We start from the raw sequence: 6,928 nt of genomic DNA on the forward strand, positions 1-6,928 counted from the left end.
AAGACTTTGGAAAGTACAGGAAGTGAAGCTCTCGCTCCCAGGCTTTGCTGTAATGCAACCCCCCCCCCATTCGTGAAGCCACAGGTGGTGGTGGTGAAGCCTTTGATGTTGGTGAGAAAAAGCCATTTTGATCACACAAGGCAAACCTGGGTTAGTAGAGCCAGAAAATTCCGTGGCCTAAACTTGCATTAAAAGACTCACTGGAGCTGGGGATTTAGCTCAGTGGCACGGCGCCTGCCTCGAAAGCACGGGGTCCTGAGTTCGATCCCCTGTACCGAAAAAAAAAAAAAAAAGACTCACTGGAACTGCAGCCCTGAAAGGCAGCGATGCAGCGCAGCCAGCCGGAGTGAGTAATAGCTGGGGACCAGCCGGCTCCAGCAGCGCCCCGCAGAGTAGGCGGCAAGCCTCCTTGCTGCGGAGGCGCCTGGGGTTTTGAACCAGTGGGCCCTTCCGGGAGGCCGAGCAGCTCCCTCCCCTCCCCCACAGCCCAGGGCAGGGCTGGGGCTCTGGGCTGACTGCGGCAACCTGACTGATTACACTCGCCTCCCCCAAAGCTCCTTTTAGCCGCGCAGGCTGTTCCACTTTCTTGTAGCTTAGCAACCTGAGCCCCTGACAACTGATTTATTGGAAAAAAGCTTAATTTTCTCCAAGCAGGTTTATTTCCCCTTTTCCTTCTTTCTCTCCCTCTTCTTCCTTCCTCTCCTCTTTTTTCTCATCATGAAGTGAAGTCCTGGGGAATTCCTTCCAGAAACACTAACCTTGCCTTTTCCCCTGGGGACTCCTGTGTGGACCCCAGCTTCCTCTCTGGTCCACCTTCGGGTCTCATCTACAGTCAGCCTGCGTGATTACTAACTCTCAGTGCTGACAAGCTGCCTGCTGTAGTCTGAATGCTCTTGTCCCCCACCCAGCTTCTTATTCTGAAATCCTAACCCCCCAGCTGATGAGTGGGTCCTGGGGTGAGGTCAGGAATTCCCCCTTCCTGGGGGGATTTAATGCCCTTCTGAGAGAGCCCCAGGGGAGCTTGTTCGGACCCCCATGGAAGGACACAGCAAGAAAGCGCTGTCTGGGAGAAGCAGGTTCTTCTTGGATGCCAGCTTTGCCATTGCCTCGATCTGGGGTTTCCTGGCCCCCAGAACTGTGAGGAATTTTGCTATAGCAGCCCAAGTGATCTAAGATATTTCTTCTCTTGTTTAAATCCCTTTGAGAGCTCCAGGAGGAATAACCTTGAGTGGTCCTCCAGCAACTAGCCTGCCTCTCTGATGTCACCTGTCCACGCATTCATGCTGCCCACCAGATGGAATTCTCTTTCTTGCCTCCCTGTCTCTGCATATACTCTTCCCTCTGACTGGCATACTTTTCCTCTGCTCACTTAGCTATGAAATGTTCGTCAAGATTCAGCTTCAACACAGGATTCTCTTGAGGCCTTTCTTGCCCACCACCCAGGCAAAGCCAACCATATCTTCCCCTGGGCCACTACCCACCTGGTGCCTACTTCTGGGGGTGCACATGTGGCCCCATTAGACAGGGCTGTTTATAGAGACTGCCCTTAGAGGAATCTCCGTGAGGGCTGTATTTCTCCCTCCAATGTGTCCCCAACACTCGGCACAGAGCCTGACACAGAGTGAGTGAGCCATACCTGATCAGATGAGTGAGTGGGAAAGGAAGGAAAGAAGGAAGGATGGATCATGTGGTGGAAACCAGTAAGTGTGCATATCCAGAAGTCGACGTTCAAGAATGGGGAGGAGGATGAAGCCCAGTGATACCTGGCCACCAGGATGCAAGTCCCCTATCTTTGATTCCGGTCCCAATCTCCTGGATCAAAGGCACAGCAAGGCAGGTTTCTGCAGGCTTGGCAAGGCACAGGGTAAGACATGGCAAATAAAAGCCAACCTGGCTGAGCCCATTTGCTCCCCATCTATGTCTTGCCTGTCTCCTGCTCTGAGCCACAGGACAGCTGACCCCTCAGGCCATGCCAGCAGCTTCTGGCTGAGTTTGATCAGGGAAGGTGCATGTTGGAAATGAGAGGGCAAGAGGAAGGGGAAAAGTAAGGGATTGCCCCGTCTCTCTGGCTTGGTGATGTTTCTGGTGCTGACCAGCTCCATGTCTCTGGTCCCTACTGGGTAGGTTCTTGTCTCTCCTGGCACAGGTGGAGCGGCCTGGGCTCTGGCACCACTTCCTGTTGCTCTTTCTCCCAAACTCTTAGGGTGGAGGTTGCTTCCAGCTGCTCTGGGTTACTGTCTCTCCCCCGATCGCCTTCCCAGCTCCTCTGTACTCCTGTTACCAGATCTCTGCATTAAATACCTCCATCCTTATAAAGATTTAAAGTGGTTTCTGTTTTCTTGTTTGGAATCTGAGCAAAGGAGAGTGTAGTCTAGAGACCCTCAGAGGGGGTGAGATCACTGATATTTACCTGAGAGGAAATAGTGTGTTTCTTTTTTCTTTCTTTTGGTTTACCAGGTGTTGAGGCTGTGTGCTGTTGAGGAGCCCTTGTTGGGTCTCGAAGGCCACACTGCTGCTCAGTTTGAGCTCTGAGGGCCTCGTGCACAGTGACTCCCACCCTGGGTTTCAGTGACTGCCCAAATCCTGCCCTTTGCTCCGGGGAGATGGGGATTCAGACCTCAGCCCTCGAGTTCCTGCTGGAAACTAGCACAAAGGAGGATGTGGGGGAACCAAGGACCTGGTGCTGAGAGGCATGAAGAAAGGAGGGGAGATGCGGCAGAGGGAGTGGGTCAGTGTACTGTGCATAGCACAGGGTCTGTACGTAGCTGGCTCAGTCGACATGGATGAATGAGAGAATGGAGGAAGTAGAAGGGACAGGTAGAGCTGGCACAGAGCAGATGGAACCTTGTCTCTGTTCCCACAGCTGTCACCCTGCTTCTTCAGGTCTTCTGAATGGCTCAGCCATGACGACAGCCTCCTAACTGGTTTCCTGGCTTCCAGGCCTCTTGAGCACCGCTTCGGGGAGCTTATCTGAAACCACATCTCAGTTGCTTCAGCCAAAATGCTTCTGAGGCTGCTAGACACGCAGCCATTTAATTCTGTCAGGCACCTGCCAGCCTTATCTCTACTGCACACTTTCCCCATGTCTGGAATGTGCCTTAGAGGGATCATTTCCTTAGAGGGGCTGGTCCTTCCCTAAGCTCTGCTCCCTGAACCTGCTTTCTTCTTTCTGTCGCTGTCTTTTTAAGGCTTGGGACCCTCCCTTGATTTAACACAGGGCTGGGGAATAGGAGATTGAGTAACTGAATTCAGATCTGCCTCCCCCCTTTTTTATTAGTATGTGTCTGTGATACATAATAATTACATTTATCCTGGAGAATTGGTACATATACATATTGCATCTTAGTCATTTTTACTCCCCTTGACCCCACCTCCTACTCCTCCCATAGATTCCTTTTGATTCTTGCCAAGTCTAGGATGAGGATCCACTCAGCAGCCTGGAAGCCACTCAGTCATTGTCACTCTGGTTTCCAGAGAGAGAGTGGGCTAGTAGTGCACAAAATGGCCCAGCCCTTGGCAGCTTTGTTCATGTTCACAGAGGTCTCTCTCTCTCTCTCTCTCTCTCTCTTTTTTGGTACTGGGGATTGAACTCAGAACCTTGTGCTTTCGAGGCAGGTGGCAGAACCACTGAGCTAAATCCCCAGCCCCCAGTGCCTGTTTTGTAAAGAAAGTTTTATTAGAAAACAGCCACAGCCACACTCATTTACATATCATCATGGCTGCTTTCCTGCTATACCTGTGGTGTTGAATTGTTGGAACTAAGGCCATATGGCCAACAAAGCCCAAGAAATTATTTGGACATTTGTAGAGAGAGTTGGCTGACCTCTGGTTCAGAGGGAAAGCCAGTTCTGGGAAAGAGGCAGATCATCTCAAATAATAACCCAGAAAGAGAATGGAGTCTTCCTGAGCAGGCAGGCACTGGGGCTGTGAAGGCTGAGAGAGAAATTGTTTCCCAGAGCCTGGGAGCAGTGGAGGGGCAGAGGTGAGGAAGGAAAGCAGGATCATGGGATATTTATTTATTCATCTATTTATTTTAGCATGTTAAGTCCTTTTTCATTAGTGTATGTTTGTGATACATAATGATCACATTCATTTGGGGGAATCTGTACACAGAAATATCGCATCTTAATCATTTTTACTTTCCCTTCCCCTCCCAGCCCCCCTCTCCCCCACACCCCCAAATCCCCTTCCCATCTCCACAAAATCTACCTCCCTAGTCCCTGTCATGTATCTTTCATTTTAAATTACTTATATTTTGGGTTTCTCATATAAGAGAAACCTCACGATATTTAACCTTCTGTGTCAGATTTATTTTACTTAAGGGGCCGGGGATTTAGCTCAGTGGTGCCGCCACCTGCCTCGCAAGCACAAGGTCCCGAGTTCGATCCCCAGTACCAAAAAAAAAAAAAAAGATTTATTTTACTTAGCATTTTGGTCTCAAGATGTATCTTTTTTTCTACACGTGCCTCAAGTTTGTACTCCATTGTGTATACATACCACATTTTCTTCATTCATCTATTGGCAGGCATATAGGCTGCTTCGGAGATTTAGTTGATCATAGATTCTTTTTGTTTATTTGTTTTGTTTGTTTTGAGACAGTCACTATGTAGCCCAGTCTGGCCTCAGACTTGTGGCAATCCTCCTGTACCACGCAAGCTTGATCAAGGAATTCTTAAAGGGATATGATAGATATGAGGAGGGAAGAGTTTAGACTAGAATAGAGGTTCAACAGCTCATCCGAAGTCATGTAACTTGAACCTAGCTCTGTGCCATGCAGAATTTATGACTTTACATTGACATTTCATAAAATACAAAGCACAGGAACATGTACATTCTCACAGCCACACTGAGGAGTAGGTATTGCTAGTCTTACTTTGCAGTTGGCCTTAAGCATTATTCGGGCAAGAGGTGGCATTTTTGGGCTTTGAATCCAGAGAAGGGACTTATGTCTGGTGAGGACACAAAGCCCATGAGGTCCCAAACTGTTGTGGGAACATGACCCAGTTACCTAATGCGTGCCATCGGTGACAGGCCTGTGCACGCAGGGGTCTCAGACCAGCCGGCCTGCCCAGTTATTTAAAACCCAGTGTATCTTGAGCGAAGGTCTGTCGTGTTTGTACATGGAACGAGATGCTGCGAGAAAAACAGACTAGCAGAAGGGAAGACCACCTTATAGAGACTGTGGTGTCAGCTGAGAGGCTGTAGAGGGCGGTGGCTGAGAGCACAGGCTCTGGGTTTGAATCCCTGCTCTGCCATTTAATCACTGTGTGATCCTGGGCAAATAAGATAACCTTTCTGGGCCCCAGTGTGCTCATCTGTAAAGTGGGACTAATACCCTCACTGTGTTCATAGAAGTTACCTCAAAGGGTGGTAAAAAAATCGATGCGATAACCTATGAACAAAATATAGCATCTGGTCTCTAGTAGGTGTTCAAGAAAAATTAGCTAAAGTTACTGCTATTAGCCTGGTATTCACTGGCCTTAGCATTTTAACTTCAGCCTATTTCTCCAGCTGGGCCTCCCCAAATGGGCCTACTCACTGCCTCTTATTGATAATGCACTCTTCCTCCCTTTTGAACTACCCCTTCTTTCCCCTCTCCCCCTTGGCTACCTGTTTGTACCATGTGCTGTTAGGCTACCTCTTCTTTCTCAGAAGTCCTGCAGCACTCAGTCTGGACCTCTCCCTTGGTGTCCTGCTGCTGTTTTCTCCCTTGAATGTTCATAACCAACCCTTCCAAGGGGCAGGGGTTCCTAGAACTTAACATTGGATTTTGCACATAGCAGGAAGGCACCCATGCAGTGTATCTGCATTTATTGGGTAGCTATTGTAGGTAAGAGAACTTTGCCAGTTCTTGGGGTATGGAATGGATGAGCCCATCTCCAGCCTCACAGTGAAGGGAGAATGTAAGCTCCCAAGCCAAGCACTTAGGGCTAGAATAGACACAGGGCCTCTATGAGGGAGCCTTGCAGGGAGTGAGTAATGGGTAGGTGAGGAATGCTTGAGGGTGATAGAACCTGAGAGGGAGAGTCCAGAGTCACTATACCAGAATGGGCCTGGCCCTGAAGGACAGCGAGGGCTTGAAGCTGATCCTGGGCTTCCCAGCTGCAATTTGCTTGGACTATGTCTGGGAAGCACAGGGCTGTCACGGTTGAGGGACAGAGTGAGGACAAGCACTGAGCAGAAAGGGGGTCTGTTGTTCCATCCTGCAGACATGCAGGGAGGAGCCCACTTCTGAGGCTAGTGAATAGCATCCAGGGAAGAGTGTTCTTCTATATCTGGCACTAAAGGAGGTGGCCTGAAAAAGATGGGTGGGTGGGTGTCAGGGCAAGACTGGAGGGCAGACAGGCCTGGGCAGCACAAAAGGACATCCAGGGGTGAATTAATTCTAAGACTACCCTTTCATGAATGACCTTGAGCTCTGGGAGCCTGTTTTTAAAAATATTTTATTTTAATTAGTATTTTTGTGGTACTGGGGATCGAACTCAGGACTTGGCGCTTTGTGAGACAGGCACAGTGCCACTGAGCTAAATTCCCGGCCCTGGGAGCCTGGTTTTTGATGGCCCCATAGTCACTGGGTAGCAATAAGGCAGTGTAGGAGGAGGAAAGAGCTTTTGCTTCGGATTGATGCATGCAAAAGGAAGTGAGGCATCTGGGGGACTATACCATGCTGACTTGGAGATGCGAACTACAGGTCCAAATTCCAGGGCTCAGAGGCTGTTGGGTGATAGGATCTTGAACTTTAGAGTTTGGGGCCCAAGATTTGAAGTGGTAGCAGCTGTAGCAATGAGGCCATGCACTAAGGGAGAGAACATTCATGGGTGGAAATTGAGTGGAGAGACAGAGAGAGACAAGACTTCAATCTCAGAAGTAGCCAAGTTAACAGGGTAAGAGACCCAGCCCAGATGGAGTGTGACAAGTGACATCAGGC

Source organism: Heterocephalus glaber, unplaced genomic scaffold (assembly GCF_053883595.1).
Source record: "Heterocephalus glaber isolate CG9 unplaced genomic scaffold, H.glaber_assembly_v1.0 deba00001457, whole genome shotgun sequence".
Taxonomy (NCBI): domain Eukaryota; kingdom Metazoa; phylum Chordata; class Mammalia; order Rodentia; family Bathyergidae; genus Heterocephalus; species Heterocephalus glaber.